This window comes from Camellia sinensis, chromosome 5 (genome assembly GCF_055761805.1).
Source record: "Camellia sinensis isolate YWXY chromosome 5, ASM5576180v1, whole genome shotgun sequence".
Lineage (NCBI taxonomy): Eukaryota > Viridiplantae > Streptophyta > Magnoliopsida > Ericales > Theaceae > Camellia > Camellia sinensis.
Genome location: NC_138965.1, coordinates 5,682,978 through 5,704,683, shown reverse-complemented (window position 1 = coordinate 5,704,683; position 21,706 = coordinate 5,682,978).

Here is a 21,706-nt window from a genome sequence, read left to right as displayed (position 1 = left end):
ATTACGGTTCGAACACTCGAACACCTATACAGATTCTCCTGCACAGTGGCAGATATGTAAATACGGGGTTTCCGTACCATTTCTTGCGCATTACGGTTCGAACACTCGAACACCTATACGGATTCTCCTGCACAGTGGCAGATATGTAAATACGGGGTTTCCATACCATTTCTTGCGCATTACGGTTCGAACACTCGAACACCTATACGGATTCTCCTGCACAGTGGCAGATATGTCAATACGGGGTTTCCGTACCATTTCTTGCGCATTACGGTTCGAACACTCGAACACCTATACAGATTCTTCTGCACAGTGGCAGATATGTAAATACGGGGTTTCCGTACCATTTCTTGCGCATTACGGTTCGAACACTTGAACACCTATACAGATTCTCCTGCACAGTGGCAGATATGTAAATACGGGGTTTCCGTACCATTTCTTGCGCATTACGGTTCGAACACTCGAACACCTATATGGATTCTCCTGCACAGTGGCAGATATGTAAATACGGGGTTTCCATACCATTTCCTACGCATTACGGTTCGAACACTCGAACACCTATACGGATTCTCCTGCACAGTGGCAGATATGTAAATTCGGGGTTTCCGTACCATTTCTTGCGCATTACGGTTCGAACACTGGAACACCTATACGGATTGTCCTGTACAGTGGCAGATATGTAAATACGGGGTTTACATACCATTTCTCACGCATTACGGTTCGAACACTCGAACACCTATACGGATTCTCCTGCACTGTGGCAGATATGTAAATACGGGGTTTACATGCCATTTCTCACGCATTACGGTTCGAACACTGGAACACCTATACGGATTCTCCTGCACAGTGGCAGATATGTAAATACGGGGTTTCCATACCATTTCTTGCGCATTACGGTTCGAACACTCGAACACCTATACGGATTCTCCTACACAGTGGCAGATATGTAAATACGGGGTTTCCATACCATTTCTTGCGCATTACGGTTCGAACACTCGAACACCTATACGGATTCTCCTGCACAGTGGCAGATATGTAAATACGGGGTTTCCGTACCATTTCTTGCGCATTACGGTTCGAACACTCGAACACCTATACGGATTCTCCTGCACGGTGGCAGATATGTAAATACGGGGTTTACTTGCCATTTCTCACGCATTACGGTTCGAACACTCGAACACCTATACGGATTCTCCTGCACAGTGGCAGATATGTAAATACGGGGTTTCCGTACCATTTCTTGCGCATTACGGTTCGAACACTCGAACACCTATACGGATTCTCCTGCAGAGTGGCAGATATGTAAATACGGGGTTTCCGTACCATTTGTTGCGCATTACGGTTCGAACACTCGAACACCTATACGGATTCTCCTGCACAGTGGCAGATATGTAAATACGGGGTTTCTGTACCGTTTCTTGCGCATTACGGTTCGAACACTCGAACACCTATACGGATTCTCCTGCACAGTGGCAGATATGTAAATTCGGGGTTTCTGTACCATTTCTTGCGCATTACGGTTCGAACACTCGAACACCTATACGGATTCTCCTGCACAGTGGCAGATATGTAAATACGGGGTTTACATACCATTTCTCACGCATTACGGTTCGAACACTCGAACACCTATACGGATTCTCCCGCACGGTGGCCGATATGTAAATACGGGGTCTACATGCCATTTCTCACGCATTACGGTTCGAACACTGGAACACCCATACGGATTCTCCTGCACAGTGGCAGATATGTAAATACGGGGTTTCCGTACCATTTCTTGCGCATTACGGTTCGAACACTCGAACACCTATACGGATTCTCCTACACAGTGGCAGATATGTAAATACGGGGTTTCCATACCATTTCTTGCGCATTACGGTTCGAACACTCGAACACCTATACGGATTCTCCTGCACAGTGGCAGATATGTAAATACGGGGTTTCCGTACCATTTCTTGCGCATTACGGTTCGAACACTCGAACACCTATACGGATTCTCCTGCACGGTGGCAGATATGTAAATACGGGGTTTACTTGCCATTTCTCACGCATTACGGTTCGAACACTGGAACACCTATACGGATTCTCCTGCACAGTGGCAGATATGTAAATACGGGGTTTCCGTACCATTTCTTGCGCATTACGGTTCGAACACTCGAACACCTATACGGATTCTCCTGCAGAGTGGCAGATATGTAAATACGGGGTTTCCGTACCATTTCTTGCGCGTTACAGTTCGAACACTCGAACACCTATACGGATTCTCCTGCACAGTGGCAGATATGTAAATACGGGGTTTCTGTACCGTTTCTTGCGCATTACGGTTCGAACACTCGAACACCTATACAGATTCTCCTGCACAGTGGCAGATATGTAAATACGGGGTTTCCGTACCATTTCTTGCGCATTACGGTTCGAACACTCGAACACCTATACGGATTCTCCTGCACAGTGGCAGATATGTAAATACGGGGTTTCCATACCATTTCTTGCGCATTACGGTTCGAACACTCGAACACCTATACGGATTCTCCTGCACAGTGGCAGATATGTCAATACGGGGTTTCCGTACCATTTCTTGCGCATTACGGTTCGAACACTCGAACACCTATACAGATTCTTCTGCACAGTGGCAGATATGTAAATACGGGGTTTCCGTACCATTTCTTGCGCATTACGGTTCGAACACTTGAACACCTATACAGATTCTCCTGCACAGTGGCAGATATGTAAATACGGGGTTTCCGTACCATTTCTTGCGCATTACGGTTCGAACACTCGAACACCTATATGGATTCTCCTGCACAGTAGCAGATATGTAAATACGGGGTTTCCATACCATTTCCTACGCATTACGGTTCGAACACTCGAACACCTATACGGATTCTCCTGCACAGTGGCAGATATGTAAATTCGGGGTTTCCGTACCATTTCTTGCGCATTACGGTTCGAACACTGGAACACCTATACGGATTGTCCTGTACAGTGGCAGATATGTAAATACGGGGTTTACATACCATTTCTCACGCATTACGGTTCGAACACTCGAACACCTATACGGATTCTCCTGCACTGTGGCAGATATGTAAATACGGGGTTTACATGCCATTTCTCACGCATTACGGTTCGAACACTGGAACACCTATACGGATTCTCCTGCACAGTGGCAGATATGTAAATACGGGGTTTCCATACCATTTCTTGCGCATTACGGTTCGAACACTCGAACACCTATACGGATTCTCCTACACAGTGGCAGATATGTAAATACGGGGTTTCCATACCATTTCTTGCGCATTACGGTTCGAACACTCGAACACCTATACGGATTCTCCTGCACAGTGGCAGATATGTAAATACGGGGTTTCCGTACCATTTCTTGCGCATTACGGTTCGAACACTCGAACACCTATACGGATTCTCCTGCACGGTGGCAGATATGTAAATACGGGGTTTACTTGCCATTTCTCACGCATTACGGTTCGAACACTGGAACACCTATACGGATTCTCCTGCACAGTGGCAGATATGTAAATACGGGGTTTCCGTACCATTTCTTGCGCATTACGGTTCGAACACTCGAACACCTATACGGATTCTCCTGCAGAGTGGCAGATATGTAAATACGGGGTTTCCGTACCATTTGTTGCGCGTTACAGTTTGAACACTCGAACACCTATACGGATTCTCCTGCACAGTGGCAGATATGTAAATACGGGGTTTCTGTACCGTTTCTTGCGCATTACGGTTCGAACACTCGAACACCTATACAGATTCTCCTGCACAGTGGCAGATATGTAAATACGGGGTTTCCGTACCATTTCTTGCGCATTACGGTTCGAACACTCGAACACCTATATGGATTCTCCTGCACAGTGGCAGAAATGTAAATACAGGGTTTCCATACCATTTCTTGCGCATTACGGTTCGAACACTCGAACACCTATACGGATTCTCCTGCACAGTGGCAGATATGTCAATACGGGGTTTCCGTACCATTTCTTGCGCATTACGGTTCGAACACTCGAACACCTATACAGATTCTTCTGCACAGTGGCAGATATGTAAATACGGGGTTTCCGTACCATTTCTTGCGCATTACGGTTCGAACACTTGAACACCTATACAGATTCTCCTGCACAGTGGCAGATATGTAAATACGGGGTTTCCGTACCATTTCTTGCGCATTACGGTTCGAACACTCGAACACCTATATGGATTCTCCTGCACAGTGGCAGATATGTAAATACGGGGTTTCCATACCATTTCCTACGCATTACGGTTCGAACACTCGAACACCTATACGGATTCTCCTGCACAGTGGCAGATATGTAAATTCGGGGTTTCCGTACCATTTCTTGCGCATTACGGTTCGAACACTGGAACACCTATACGGATTGTCCTGTACAGTGGCAGATATGTAAATACGGGGTTTACATACCATTTCTCACGCATTACGGTTCGAACACTCGAACACCTATACGGATTCTCCTGCACTGTGGCAGATATGTAAATACGGGGTTTACATGCCATTTCTCACGCATTACGGTTCGAACACTGGAACACCTATACGGATTCTCCTGCACAGTGGCAGATATGTAAATACGGGGTTTCCATACCATTTCTTGCGCATTACGGTTCGAACACTCGAACACCTATACGGATTCTCCTGCACAGTGGCAGATATGTAAATACGGGGTTTCCGTACCATTTCTTGCGCATTACGGTTCGAACACTCGAACACCTATACAGATTCTCCTGCACAGTGGCAGATATGTATATACGGGGTTTCCGTACCATTTCTTGCGCATTACGGTTCGAACACTCGAACACCTATATGGATTCTCCTGCACAGTGGCAGATATGTAAATACGGGGTTTCCATACCATTTCCTACGCATTACGGTTCGAACACTCGAACACCTATACGGATTCTCCTGCACAGTGGCAGATATGTAAATTCGGGGTTTCCGTACCATTTCTTGCGCATTACGGTTCGAACACTCGAACACCTATACGGATTCTCCTGTACAGTGGCAGATATGTAAATACGGGGTTTACATACCATTTCTCACGCATTACGGTTCGAACACTCGAACACCTATACGGATTCTCCTGCACTGTGGCAGATATGTAAATACGGGGTTTACATGCCAATTCTCACGCATTGCGGTTCGAACACTGGAACACCTATACGGATTCTCCTGCACAGTGGCAGATATGTAAATACGGGGTTTCCATACCATTTCTTGCGCATTACGGTTCGAACACTCGAACACCTATACGGATTCTCCTGCACAGTGGCAGATATGTAAATACGGGGTTTCCGTACCATTTCTTGCGCATTACGGTTCGAACACTCGAACACCTATACAGATTCTCCTGCACAGTGGCAGATATGTATATACGGGGTTTCCGTACCATTTCTTGCGCATTACGGTTCGAACACTCGAACACCTATATGGATTCTCCTGCACAGTGGCAGATATGTAAATACGGGGTTTCCATACCATTTCTTACGCATTACGGTTCGAACACTCGAACACCTATACGGATTCTCCTGCACAGTGGCAGATATGTAAATTCGGGGTTTCCGTACCATTTCTTGCGCGTTACGGTTCGAACACTCGAACACCTGTCGGATTCTCGTGCACAGTGGCAGATATGTAAATACGGGGTTTACATACCATTTCTCACGCATTACGGTTCGAACACTCGAACACCTATACGGATTCTCCTGCACTGTGGCAGATATGTAAATACGGGGTTTACATGCCATTTCTCACGTATTACGGTTCGAACACTGGAACACCTATACGGATTCTCCTGCACAGTGGCAGATATGTAAATACGGGGTTTCCGTACCATTTCTTGCGCATTACGGTTCGAACACCCGAACACCTATACGGATTCTCCTGCACAGTGGCAGATATGTAAATACGGGGTTTCCGTACCATTTCTTGCGCATTACGGTTCGAACACTCGAACACCTATATGGATTCTCCTGCACCGTGGCAGATATGTAAATACGGGGTTTCCGTACCATTTCTTGCGCATTACGGTTCGAACACTCGAACACCTATACGGATTCTCCTGCACAGTGGCAGATATGTAAATACGGGGTTTCCATACCATTTCTTGCGCATTACGGTTCGAACACTCGAACACCTATACGGATTCTCCTACACAGTGGCAGATATGTAAATACGGGGTTTCCGTACCATTTGTTGCGCATTACTGTGCGAACACTCGAACACCTATACGGATTCTCCTGCACAGTGGCAGATATGTCAATACGGGATTTCTGTACCGTTTCTTGTGCATTACGGTTCTAACACTCGAACACCTACACGGATTCTCCTGCACAGTGGCAGACATGTAAATACGGAGTTTCCGTACCATTTCTTTCGCGTTACGGTTCGAACACTCGAACTCCTATACAGATTCTCCTGCACAGTGGCAGATATGTAAATACGGGGTTTCCGTACCATTTCTTGCGCATTACGGTTCGAACACTCGAACACCTATACGGATTCTCCTGCACAGTGGTAGATATGTAAATACGGGGTTTCTGTACCGTTTCTTGCGCATTACGGTTCGAACACTCGAACACCTATACGGATTCTCCTGCACAGTGGCAGATATGTAAATTCGGGGTTTCTGTACCATTTCTTGCGCATTACGGTTCGAACACTCGAACACCTATACGGATTCTCCTGCACAGTGGCAGATATGTAAATACGGGGTTTACATACCATTTCTCACGCATTACGGTTCGAACACTCGAACACCTATACGGATTCTGCTGCACGGTGGCAGATATGTAAATACGGGGTTTACATGCCATTTCTCACGCATTACGGTTCGAACACTGGAACACCTATACGGATTGTCCTGCACAGTGGCAGATATGTAAATACGGGGTTTCCGTACCATTTCTTGCGCATTACGGTTCGAACACTCGAACACCTATACAGATTCTCCTGCATAGTGGCAGATATGTAAATACGGGGTTTCCGTACCATTTCTTGCGCATTACGGTTAGAACACTCGAACACCTATACAGATTCTCCTGCACAGTGGCAGATATGTATATACGGGGTTTCCGTACCATTTCTTGCGCATTACGGTTCGAACACTCGAACACCTATATGGATTCTACTGCACAGTGGCAGATATGTAAATACGGGGTTTCCATACCATTTCTTACGCATTACGGTTCGAACACTCGAACACCTATACGGATTCTCCTGCACAGTGACAGATATGTAAATTCGGGGTTTCCGTACCATTTCTTGCGCATTACGGTTCGAACACTCGAACACCTGTCGGATTCTCCTGCACAGTGGCAGATATGTAAATACGGGGTTTACCAACCATTTCTCACGCATTACGGTTCGAACACTCGAACACCTATACGGATTCTCCTGCACTGTGGCAGATATGTAAATACGGGGTTTACATGCCATTTCTCACGCATTACGGTTCGAACACTGGAACACCTATACGGATTCTCCTGCACAGTGGCAGTTATGTAAATACGGGGTTTCCATACCATTTCTTGCGCATTACGATTCGAACACCCGAACACCTATACGGATTCTCCTGCACAGTGGCAGATATGTAAATACGGGGTTTCCGTACCATTTCTTGCGCATTACGGTTCGAACACTCGAACACCTATATGGATTCTCCTGCACAGTGGCAGATATGTAAATACGGGGTTTCCGTACCATTTCTTGCGCATTACGGTTCGAACACTCGAACACCTATACGGATTCTCCTGCACAGTGGCAGATATGTAAATACGGGGTTTCTGTACCGTTTCTTGCGCATTACGGTTCGAACACTCGAACACCTATACGGATTCTCCTGCACAGTGGCAGATATGTAAATTCGGGGTTTCTGTACCATTTCTTGCGCATTACGGTTCGAACACTCGAACACCTATACGGATTCTCCTGCACAGTGGCAGATATGTAAATACGGGGTTTACATACCATTTCTCACGCATTACGGTTCGAACACTCGAACACCTATACGGATTCTGCTGCACGGTGGCAGATATGTAAATACGGGGTTTACATGCCATTTCTCACGCATTACGGTTCGAACACTGGAACACCTATACGGATTGTCCTGCACAGTGGCAGATATGTAAATACGGGGTTTCCGTACCATTTCTTGCGCATTACGGTTCGAACACTCGAACACCTATACAGATTCTCCTGCACAGTGGCAGATATGTAAATACGGGGTTTCCGTACCATTTCTTGCGCATTACGGTTAGAACACTCGAACACCTATACAGATTCTCCTGCACAGTGGCAGATATGTATATACGGGGTTTCCGTACCATTTCTTGCGCATTACGGTTCGAACACTCGAACACCTATATGGATTCTACTGCACAGTGGCAGATATGTAAATACGGGGTTTCCATACCATTTCTTACGCATTACGGTTCGAACACTCGAACACCTATACGGATTCTCCTGCACAGTGACAGATATGTAAATTCGGGGTTTCCGTACCATTTCTTGCGCATTACGGTTCGAACACTCGAACACCTGTCGGATTCTCCTGCACAGTGGCAGATATGTAAATACGGGGTTTACCAACCATTTCTCACGCATTACGGTTCGAACACTCGAACACCTATACGGATTCTCCTGCACTGTGGCAGATATGTAAATACGGGGTTTACATGCCATTTCTCACGCATTACGGTTCGAACACTGGAACACCTATACGGATTCTCCTGCACAGTGGCAGTTATGTAAATACGGGGTTTCCATACCATTTCTTGCGCATTACGATTCGAACACCCGAACACCTATACGGATTCTCCTGCACAGTGGCAGATATGTAAATACGGGGTTTCCGTACCATTTCTTGCGCATTACGGTTCGAACACTCGAACACCTATATGGATTCTCCTGCACAGTGGCAGATATGTAAATACGGGGTTTCCGTACCATTTCTTGCGCATTACGGTTCGAACACTCGAACACCTATACGGATTCTCCTGCACAGTGGCAGATATATAAATACGGGGTTTCCATACCATTTCTTGCGCATTACGGTTCGAACACTCGAACACCTATACGGATTCTCCTGCACAGTGGCAGATATGTAAATACGGGGTTTCCGTACCATTTGTTGCGCATTACCGTGCGAACACTCGAACACCTATACGGATTCTCCTGCATAGTGGCAGATATGTCAATACGGGATTTCTGTACCGTTTCTTGTGCATTACGGTTCGAACACTCGAACACCTATACGGATTCTCCTGCACAGTGGCAGATATGTAAATACGGGGTTTCCGTACCATTTCTTGCGCGTTACGGTTCGAACACTCGAACACCTATACAGATTCTCCTACACAGTGGCAGATATGTAAATACGGGGTTTCCGTACCATTTGTTGCGCATTACGGTTCGAACACTCGAACACCTATACGGATTCTCCTGCACAGTGGCAGATATGTAAATACGGGGTTTCTGTACCGTTTCTTGCGCATTACGGTTCGAACACTCGAACACCTATACGGATTCTCCTGCACAGTGGCAGATATGTAAATTCGGGGTTTCTGTACCATTTCTTGCGCATTACGGTTCGAACACTCGAACACCTATACGGATTCTCCTGCACAGTGGCAGATATGTAAATACGGGGTTTACATACCATTTCTCACGCATTACGGTTCGAACACTCGAACACCTATACGGATTCTCCCGCACGGTGGCCGATATGTAAATATGGGGTCTACATGCCATTTCTCACGCATTACGGTTCGAACACTGGAACACCCATACGGATTCTCCTGCACAGTGGCAGATATGTAAATACGGGGTTTCCGTACCATTTCTTGCGCATTACGGTTCGAACACTCGAACACCTATACGGATTCTCCTACACAGTGGCAGATATGTAAATACGGGGTTTCCATACCATTTCTTGCGCATTACGGTTCGAACACTCGAACACCTATACGGATTCTCCTGCACAGTGGCAGATATGTAAATACGGGGTTTCCGTACCATTTCTTGCGCATTACGGTTCGAACACTCGAACACCTATACGGATTCTCCTGCACGGTGGCAGATATGTAAATACGGGGTTTACTTGCCATTTCTCACGCATTACGGTTCGAACACTGGAACACCTGTACGGATTCTCCTGCACAGTGGCAGATATGTAAATACGGGGTTTCCGTACCATTTCTTGCGCATTACGGTTCGAACACTCGAACACCTATACGGATTCTCCTGCAGAGTGGCAGATATGTAAATACGGGGTTTCCGTACCATTTGTTGCGCGTTACAGTTCGAACACTCGAACACCTATACGGATTCTCCTGCACAGTGGCAGATATGTAAATACGGGGTTTCTGTACCGTTTCTTGCGCATTACGGTTCGAACACTCGAACACCTATACAGATTCTCCTGCACAGTGGCAGATATGTAAATACGGGGTTTCCGTACCATTTCTTGCGCATTACGGTTCGAACACTCGAACACCTATATGGATTCTCCTGCACAGTGGCAGAAATGTAAATACAGGGTTTCCATACCATTTCTTGCGCATTACGGTTCGAACACTCGAACACCTATACGGATTCTCCTGCACAGTGGCAGATATGTCAATACGGGGTTTCCGTACCATTTCTTGCGCATTACGGTTCGAACACTCGAACACCTATACAGATTCTTCTGCACAGTGGCAGATATGTAAATACGGGGTTTCCGTACCATTTCTTGCGCATTACGGTTCGAACACTTGAACACCTATACAGATTCTCCTGCACAGTGGCAGATATGTAAATACGGGGTTTCCGTACCATTTCTTGCGCATTACGGTTCGAACACTCGAACACCTATACGGATTCTCCTGCACAGTGGCAGATATGTAAATACGGGGTTTCCATACCATTTCCTACGCATTACGGTTCGAACACTCGAACACCTATACGGATTCTCCTGCACAGTGGCAGATATGTAAATTCGGGGTTTCCGTACCATTTCTTGCGCATTACGGTTCGAACACTGGAACACCTATACGGATTGTCCTGTACAGTGGCAGATATGTAAATACGGGGTTTACATACCATTTCTCACGCATTACGGTTCGAACACTCGAACACCTATACGGATTCTCCTGCACTGTGGCAGATATGTAAATACGGGGTTTACATGCCATTTCTCACGCATTACGGTTCGAACACTGGAACACCTATACGGATTCTCCTGCACAGTGGCAGATATGTAAATACGGGGTTTCCATACCATTTCTTGCGCATTACGGTTCGAACACTCGAACACCTATACGGATTCTCCTGCACAGTGGCAGATATGTAAATACGGGGTTTCCGTACCATTTCTTGCGCATTACGGTTCGAACACTCGAACACCTATACAGATTCTCCTGCACAGTGGCAGATATGTATATACGGGGTTTCCGTACCATTTCTTGCGCATTACGGTTCGAACACTCGAACACCTATATGGATTCTCCTGCACAGTGACAGATATGTAAATACGGGGTTTCCATACCATTTCCTACGCATTACGGTTCGAACACTCGAACACCTATACGGATTCTCCTGCACAGTGGCAGATATGTAAATTCGGGGTTTCCGTACCATTTCTTGCGCATTACGGTTCGAACACTCGAACACCTATACGGATTCTCCTGTACAGTGGCAGATATGTAAATACGGGGTTTACATACCATTTCTCACGCATTACGGTTCGAACACTCGAACACCTATACGGATTCTCCTGCACTGTGGCAGATATGTAAATACGGGGTTTACATGCCATTTCTCACGCATTACGGTTCGAACACTGGAACACCTATACGGATTCTCCTGCCCAGTGGCAGATATGTAAATACGGGGTTTCCATACCATTTCTTGCGCATTACGGTTCGAACACTCGAACACCTATACGGATTCTCCTGCACAGTGGCAGATATGTAAATACGGGGTTTCCGTACCATTTCTTGCGCATTACGGTTCGAACACTCGAACACCTATACAGATTCTCCTGCACAGTGGCAGATATGTATATACGGGGTTTCCGTACCATTTCTTGCGCATTACGGTTCGAACACTCGAACACCTATATGGATTCTCCTGCACAGTGGCAGATATGTAAATACGGGGTTTCCATACCATTTCTTACGCATTACGGTTCGAACACTCGAACACCTATACGGATTCTCCTGCACAGTGGCAGATATGTAAATTCGGGGTTTCCGTACCATTTCTTGCGCGTTACGGTTCGAACACTCGAACACCTGTCGGATTCTCGTGCACAGTGGCAGATATGTAAATACGGGGTTTACATACCATTTCTCACGCATTACGGTTCGAACACTCGAACACCTATACGGATTCTCCTGCACTGTGGCAGATATGTAAATACGGGGTTTACATGCCATTTCTCACGTATTACGGTTCGAACACTGGAACACCTATACGGATTCTCCTGCACAGTGGCAGATATGTAAATACGGGATTTCCGTACCATTTCTTGCGCATTACGGTTCGAACACCCGAACACCTATACGGATTCTCCTGCACAGTGGCAGATATGTAAATACGGGGTTTCCGTACCATTTCTTGCGCATTACGGTTCGAACACTCGAACACCTATATGGATTCTCCTGCACCGTGGCAGATATGTAAATACGGGGTTTCCGTACCATTTCTTGCGCATTACGGTTCGAACACTCGAACACCTATACGGATTCTCCTGCACAGTGGCAGATATGTAAATACGGGGTTTCCATACCATTTCTTGCGCATTACGGTTCGAACACTCGAACACCTATACGGATTCTCCTACACAGTGGCAGATATGTAAATACGGGGTTTCCGTACCATTTGTTGCGCATTACTGTGTGAACACTCGAACACCTATACGGATTCTCCTGCACAGTGGCAGATATGTCAATACGGGATTTCTGTACCGTTTCTTGTGCATTACGGTTCGAACACTCGAACACCTATACGGATTCTCCTGCACAGTGGCAGACATGTAAATACGGGGTTTCCGTACCATTTCTTGCGCGTTACGGTTCGAACACTCGAACACCTATACAGATTCTCCTGCACAGTGGCAGATATGTAAATACGGGGTTTCCGTACCATTTCTTGCGCATTACGGTTCGAACACTCGAACACCTATACGGATTCTCCTGCACAGTGGCAGATATGTAAATACGGGGTTTCTGTACCGTTTCTTGCGCATTACGGTTCGAACACTCGAACACCTATACGGATTCTCCTGCACAGTGGCAGATATGTAAATTCGGGGTTTCTGTACCATTTCTTGCGCATTACGGTTCGAACCCTCGAACACCTATACGGATTCTCCTGCACAGTGGCAGATATGTAAATACGGGGTTTACATACCATTTCTCACGCATTACGGTTCGAACACTCGAACACCTATACGGATTCTGCTGCACGGTGGCAGATATGTAAATACGGGGTTTACATGCCATTTCTCACGCATTACGGTTCGAACACTGGAACACCTATACGGATTGTCCTGCACAGTGGCAGATATGTAAATACGGGGTTTCCGTACCATTTCTTGCGCATTACGGTTCGAACACTCGAACACCTATACGGATTCTCCTGCACAGTGGCAGATATGTAAATACGGGGTTTCCATACCATTTCTTGCGCATTACGGTTCGAACACTCGAACACCTATACGGATTCTCCTGCACAGTGGCAGGTATGTAAATACGGGGTTTCCGTACCATTTGTTGCGCATTACAGTTCGAACACTCGAACACCTATACGGATTCTCCTGCACAGTGGCAGATATGTAAATACGGGGTTTCTGTACCGTTTCTTGCGCATTACGGTTCGAACACTCGAACACCTATACAGATTCTCCTGCACAGTGGCAGATATGTAAATACGGGGTTTCCGTACCATTTCTTGCGCATTACGGTTCGAACACTCGAACACCTATATGGATTCTCCTGCATAGTGGCAGAAATGTAAATACGGGGTTTCCATACCATTTCTTGCGCATTACGGTTCGAACACTCGAACACCTATACGGATTCTCCTGCACAGTGGCAGATATGTCAATACGGGATTTCCGTACCATTTCTTGCGCATTACGGTTCGAACACTCGAACACCTATACAGATTCTCCTGCACAGTGGCAGATATGTAAATACGGGGTTTCCGTACCATTTATTGCGCATTACGGTTCGAACACTCGAACACCTATACAGATTCTCCTGCACAGTGGCAGATATGTAAATACGGGGTTTCCGTACCATTTCTTGCGCATTACGGTTCGAACACTCGAACACCTATATGGATTCTCCTGCACAGTGGCAGATATGTAAATACGGGGTTTCCCTACCATTTCTTACGCATTACGGTTCGAACACTCGAACACCTATACGGATTCTCCTGCACAGTGGCAGATATGTAAATTCGGGGTTTCCGTACCATTTCTTGCGCATTACGGTTCGAACACTCGAACACCTGTACGGATTCTCCTGCACAGTGGCAGATATGTAAATACGGGGTTTACATACCATTTCTCACGCATTACGGTTCGAACATTCGAACCCCTATACGGATTCTCCTGCACTGTGGCAGATATGTAAATACGGGGTTTACATGCCATTTCTCACGCATTACGGTTCGAACACTGGAACACCTACACGGATTCTCCTGCACAGTGGCAGATATGTAAATACGGGGTTTCCATACCATTTCTTGCGCATTACGGTTCGAACACTCGAACACCTATACGGATTCTCCTGCACAGTGGCAGATATGTAAATACGGGTTATCCGTACCATTTCTTGCGCATTGCGGTTCGAACACTCGAACACCTATACAGATTCTCCTGCACAGTGGCAGATCTGTAAATACGGGGTTTCCGTACCATTTGTTGCGCATTACAGTTCGAACACTCGAACACCTATACGGATTCTCCTGCACAGTGGCAGATATGTAAATACGGGGTTTCTGTACCATTTCTCACGCATTACGGTTCGAACAATCGAACACCTATACGGATTCTCCTGCACAGTGGCAGATATGTCAATACGGGGTTTCCGTACCATTTCTTGCGCATTACGGTTCGAACACTCGAACACCTATACAGATTCTCCTGCACAGTGGCAGATATGTAAATACGGGGTTTCCGTACCATTTATTGCGCATTACGGTTCGAACACTCGAACACCTATACAGATTCTCCTGCACAGTGGCAGATATGTAAATACGGGGTTTCCGTACCATTTCTTGTGGATTACGGTTCGAACACTCGAACACCTATATGGATTCTCCTGCACAGTGGCAGATATGTAAATACGGGGTTTCCCTACCATTTCTTACGCATTACGGTTCGAACACTCGAACACCTATACGGATTCTCCTGCACAGTGGCAGATATGTAAATTCGGGGTTTCCGTACCATTTCTTGCGCATTACGGTTCGAACACTCGAACACCTGTACGGATTCTCCTGCACAGTGGCAGATATGTAAATACGGGGTTTACATACCATTTCTCACGCATTACGGTTCGAACACTCGAACCCCTATACGGATTCTCCTGCACTGTGGCAGATATGTAAATACGGGGTTTACATGCCATTTCTCACGCATTACGGTTCGAACACGGGAACACCTATACGGATTCTCCTGCACAGTGGCAGATATGTAAATACGGGGTTTCCATACCATTTCTTGCGCATTACGGTTCGAACACTCGAACACCTATACGGATTCTCCTGCACAGTGGCAGATATGTAAATACGGGTTTTCCGTACCATTTCTTGCGCATTACGGTTCGAACACTCGAACACCTATACTGATTCTCCTGCACAGTGGCAGATATGTAAATACGGGGTTTCCGTACCATTTCTTGCGCATTACGGTTCGAACACTTGAACACCTATACAGATTCTCCTACACAGTGGCAGATATGTAAATACGGGGTTTCCGTACCATTTCTTGCGCATTACGGTTCGAACACTCGAACACCTATATGGATTCTCCTGCACAGTGGCAGATATGTAAATACGGGGTTTCCATACCATTTCTTACGCATTACGGTTCGAACACTCGAACACCTATACGGATTCTCCTGCACAGTGGCAGATATGTAAATTCGGGGTTTCCGTACCATTTCTTGCGCATTACGGTTCGAACACTCGAAGACCTGTACGGATTCTCCTGCACAGTGGCAGATATGTAAATACGGGGTTTCCATACCATTTCTCACGCATTACGGTTCGAACACTCGAACACCTGTACGGATTCTCCTGCACTGTGGCAGATATGTAAATACGGGGTTTACATGCCATTTCTCACGCATTACGGTTCGAACACTGGAACACCTATACGGATTCTCCTACATAGTGGCAAATATGTAAATACGGGGTTTCCGTACCATTTCTTGCGCATTACGGTTCGAACACCCGAACACCTATACGGATTCTCCTGCACAGTGGCAGATATGCAAATACGGGGTTTTCGTACCATTTCTTGCGCATTACGGTTCGAACACTCGAACACCTATACAGATTCTCCTGCACAGTGGCAGATATGTATATACGGGGTTTCCGTACCATTTCTTGCGCATTACGGTTCGAACACTCGAACACCTATATGGATTCTCCTGCACAGTGGCAGATATGTAAATACGGGGTTTCCATACCATTTCTTACGCATTACGGTTCGAACACTCGAACACCTATCCGGATTCTCCTGCACAGTGGCAGATATGTAAATTCGGGGTTTCCGTACCATTTCTTCCGCGTTACGGTTCGAACACTCGAACACCTGTCGGATTCTCGTGCACAGTGGCAGATATGTAAATACGGGGTTTACAAACCATTTCTCACGCATTACGGTTCGAACACTCGAACACCTATACGGATTCTCCTGCACTGTGGCAGATATGTAAATACGGGGTTTACATGCCATTTCTCACGTATTACGGTTCGAACACTGGAACACCTATACGGATTCTCCTGCACAGTGGCAGATATGTAAATACGGGGTTTCCGTACCATTTCTTGCGTATTACGGTTCGAACACCCGATCACCTATACGGATTCTCCTGCACAGTGGCAGATATGTAAATACGGGGTTTCCGTACCATTTCTTGCGCATTACGGTTCGAACACTCGAACACCTATATGGATTCTCCTGCACAGTGGCAGATATGTAAATACGGGGTTTCCGTACCATTTCTTGCGCATTACGGTTCGAACACCTATACGGATTCTCCTGCACAGTGGCAGATATGTAAATACGGAGTTTCCATACCATTTCTTGCGCATTACGGTTCGAACACTCGAACACCTATACGGATTGTCCTACACAGTGGCAGATATGTAAATACGGGGTTTCCGTACCATTTGTTTCGCATTACTGTGCGAACACTCGAACACCTATACGGATTCTCCTGCACAGTGGCAGATATGTCAATACGGGATTTCTGTACCGTTTCTTGTGCATTACGGTTCGAACACTCGAACACCTATACGGATTCTCCTGCACAGTGGCAGATATGTAAATACGGGGTTTCCGTACCATTTCTTGCGCGTTACGGTTCGAACACTCGAACACCTATACAGATTCTCCTGCACAGTGGCAGATATGTAAATACGGGGTTTCCGTACCATTTGTTGCGCATTACGGTTCGAACACTCGAACACCTATACGGATTCTCCTGCACAGTGGCAGATATGTAAATACGGGGTTTCTGTTCCGTTTCTTGCGCATTACGGTTCGAACACTCGAACACCTATACGGATTCTCCTGCACAGTGGCAGATATGTAAATTCGGGGTTTCTGTACCATTTCTTGCGCATTACGGTTCGAACACTCGAACACCTATACGGATTCTCCTGCACAGTGGCAGATATGTAAATACGGGGTTTACATACCATTTCTCACGCATTACGGTTCGAACACTCGAACACCTATACGGATTCTCCCGCACGGTGGCAGATATGTAAATACGGGGTTTACATGCCATTTCTCACGCATTACGGTTCGAACACTGGAACACCTATACGGATTCTCCTGCACAGTGGCAGATATGTAAATACGGGGTTTCCGTACCATTTCTTGCGCATTACGGTTCGAACACTCGAACACCTATATGGATTCTCCTGCACAGTGGCAGATATGTAAATACGGGGTTTCCATACCATTTCTTGCGCATTACGGTTCGAACACTCGAACACCTATACGGATTCTCCTGCACAGTGGCAGATATGTAAATACAGGGTTTACATACCATTTCACACGCTTTACGGTTCGAACACTCGAACACCTATACGGATTCTGCTGCACGGTGGCAGATATTTAAATACGGGGTTTACATGCCATTTCTCACGCATTACGGTTCGAACACTGGAACACCTATACGGATTGTCCTGCACAGTGGCAGATATGTAAATACGGGGTTTCCGTACCATTTCTTGCGCATTACGGTTCGAACACTCGAACACCTATACGGATTCTCCTGCACGGTGGCAGATATCTAAATACGGGGTTTCCATACCATTTCTTGCGCATTACGGTTCGAACACTCGAACACCTATACGGATTCTCCTGCACAGTGGCAGGGATGTAAATACGGGGTTTCCATACCATTTGTTGCGCATTACAGTTCGAACACTCGAACACCTATACGGATTCTCCTGCACAGTGGCAGATATGTAAATACGGGGTTTCTGTACCGTTTCTTGCGCATTACGGTTCGAACACTCGAACACCTATACAGATTCTCCTGCACAGTGGCAGATATGTAAATACGGGGTTTCCGTACCATTTCTTGCGCATTACGGTTCGAACACTCGAACACCTATATGGATTCTCCTGCATAGTGGCAGAAATGTAAATACGGGGTTTCCATACCATTTCTTGCGCATTACGGTTCGAACACTCGAACACCTATACGGATTATCCTGCACAGTGGCAGATATGTCAATACGGGGTTTCCGTACCATTTCTTGCGCATTACGGTTCGAACACTCGAACACCTATACAGATTCTCATGCACAGTGGCAGATATGTAAATACGGGGTTTCCGTACCATTTATTGCGCTTTACGGTTCGAACACTCGAACACCTATACAGATTCCCCTGCACAGTGGCAGATATGTAAATACGGGGTTTCCGTACCATTTCTTGCGCATTACGGTTCGAACACTCGAACACCTATATGGATTCTCCTGCACAGTGGCAGATATGTAAATACGGGGTTTCCCTACCATTTCTTACGCATTACGGTTCGAACACTCGAACACCTATACGGATTCTCCTGCACAGTGGCAGATATGTAAATTCGGGGTTTCCGTACCATTTCTTGCGCATTACGGTTCGAACACTCGAACACCTGTACGGATTCTCCTGCACAGTGGCAGATATGTAAATACGGGGTTTACATACCATTTCTCACGCATTACGGTTCGAACACTCGAACCCCTATACGGATTCTCCTGCACTGTGGCAGATATGTAAATACGGGGTTTACATGCCATTTCTCACGCATTACGATTCGAACACTGGAACACCTATACGGATTCTCCTGCACAGTGGCAGATATGTAAATACGGGGTTTCCATACCATTTCTTGCGCATTACGGTTCGAACACTCGAACACCTATACGGATTCTCCTGCACAGTGGCAGATATGTAAATACGGGTTTTCCGTACCATTTCTTGCGCATTACGATTCGAACACTCGAACACCTATACAGATTCTCCTGCACAGTGGCAGATATGTAAATACGGGGTTTCCGTACCATTTCTTGCCCATTACGGTTCGAACACTCGAACACCTATACAGATTCTCCTACACAGTGGCAGATATGTAAATACGGGGTTTCCGTACCATTTCTTGCGCATTACGGTTCGAACACTCGAACACCTATATGGATTCTCCTGCACAGTGGCAGATATGTAAATACGGGGTTTCCATACCATTTCTTACGCATTACGGTTCGAACACTCGAACACCTATACGGATTCTCCTGCACAGTGGGAGATATGTAAATTCGGGGTTTCCGTACCATTTCTTGCGCATTACGGTTCGAACACTCGAACACCTGTACGGATTCTCCTGCACAGTGGCAGATATGTAAATACGGGGTTTCCATACCATTTCTCACGCATTACGGTTCGAACACTCGAACACCTGTACGGATTCTCCTGCACTGTGGCAGATATGTAAATACGGGGTTTACATGCCATTTCTCACGCATTACGGTTCGAACACAGGAACACCTATACGGATTCTCCTGCACAGTGGCAAATATGTAAATACGGGGTTTCCGTACCATTTCCTGCGCATTACGGTTCGAACACCCGAACACCTATACGGATTCTCCTGCACAGTGGCAGATATGCAAATACGGGGTTTCCGTACCATTTCTTGCGCATTACGGTTCGAACACTCGAACACCTATACAGATTCTCCTGCACAGTGGCAGATATGTATATACGGGGTTTCCGTACCATTTCTTGCGCATTACGGTTCGAACACTCGAACACCTATATGGATTCTCCTGCACAGTGGCAGATATGTAAATACGGGGTTTCCATACCATTTCTTACGCATTACGGTTCGAACACTCGAACACCTATACGGATTCTCCTGCACAGTGGCAGATATGTAAATTCGGGGTTTCCGTACCATTTCTGGCGCGTTACGGTTCGAACACTCGAACACCTGTCGGATTCTCGTGCACAGTGGCAGATATGTAAATACGGGGTTTACATACCATTTCTCACGCATTACGGTTCGAACACTCGAACACCTATACGGATTCTCCTGCACTGTGGCAGATATGTAAATACGGGGTTTACATGCCATTTCTCACGTATTACGGTTCGAACACTGGAACACCTATACGGATTCTCCTACACAGTGGCAGATATGTAAATTCGGGGTTTCCGTACCATTTCTTGCGCATTACGGTTCGAACACTCGAAGACCTGTACGGATTCTCCTGCACAGTGGCAGATATGTAAATACGGGGTTTCCATACCATTTCTCACGCATTACGGTTCGAACACTCGAACACCTGTACGGATTCTCCTGCACTGTGGCAGATATGTAAATACGGGGTTTACATGCCATTTCTCACGCATTACGGTTCGAACACTGGAACACCTATACGGATTCTCCTGCATAGTGGCAAATATGTAAATACGGGGTTTCCGTACCATTTCTTGCGCATTACGGTTCGAACACCCGAACACCTATACGGATTCTCCTGCACAATGGCAGATATGCAAATACGGGGTTTCCGTACCATTTCTTGCGCATTACGGTTCGAACACTCGAACACCTATACAGATTCTCCTGCACAGTGGCAGATATGTATATACGGGGTTTCCGTACCATTTCTTGCGCATTACGGTTCGAACACTCGAACACCTATATGGATTCCCCTGCACAGTGGCAGATATGTAAATACGGGGTTTCCATACCATTTCTTACGCATTACGGTTCGAACACTCGAACACCTATACGGATTCTCCTGCACAGTGGCAGATATGTAAATTCGGGGTTTCCGTTCCATTTCTTGCGCGTTACGGTTCGAACACTCGAACACCTGTCGGATTCTCGTGCACAGTGGCAGATATGTAAATACGGGGTTTACAAACCATTTCTCACGCATTAC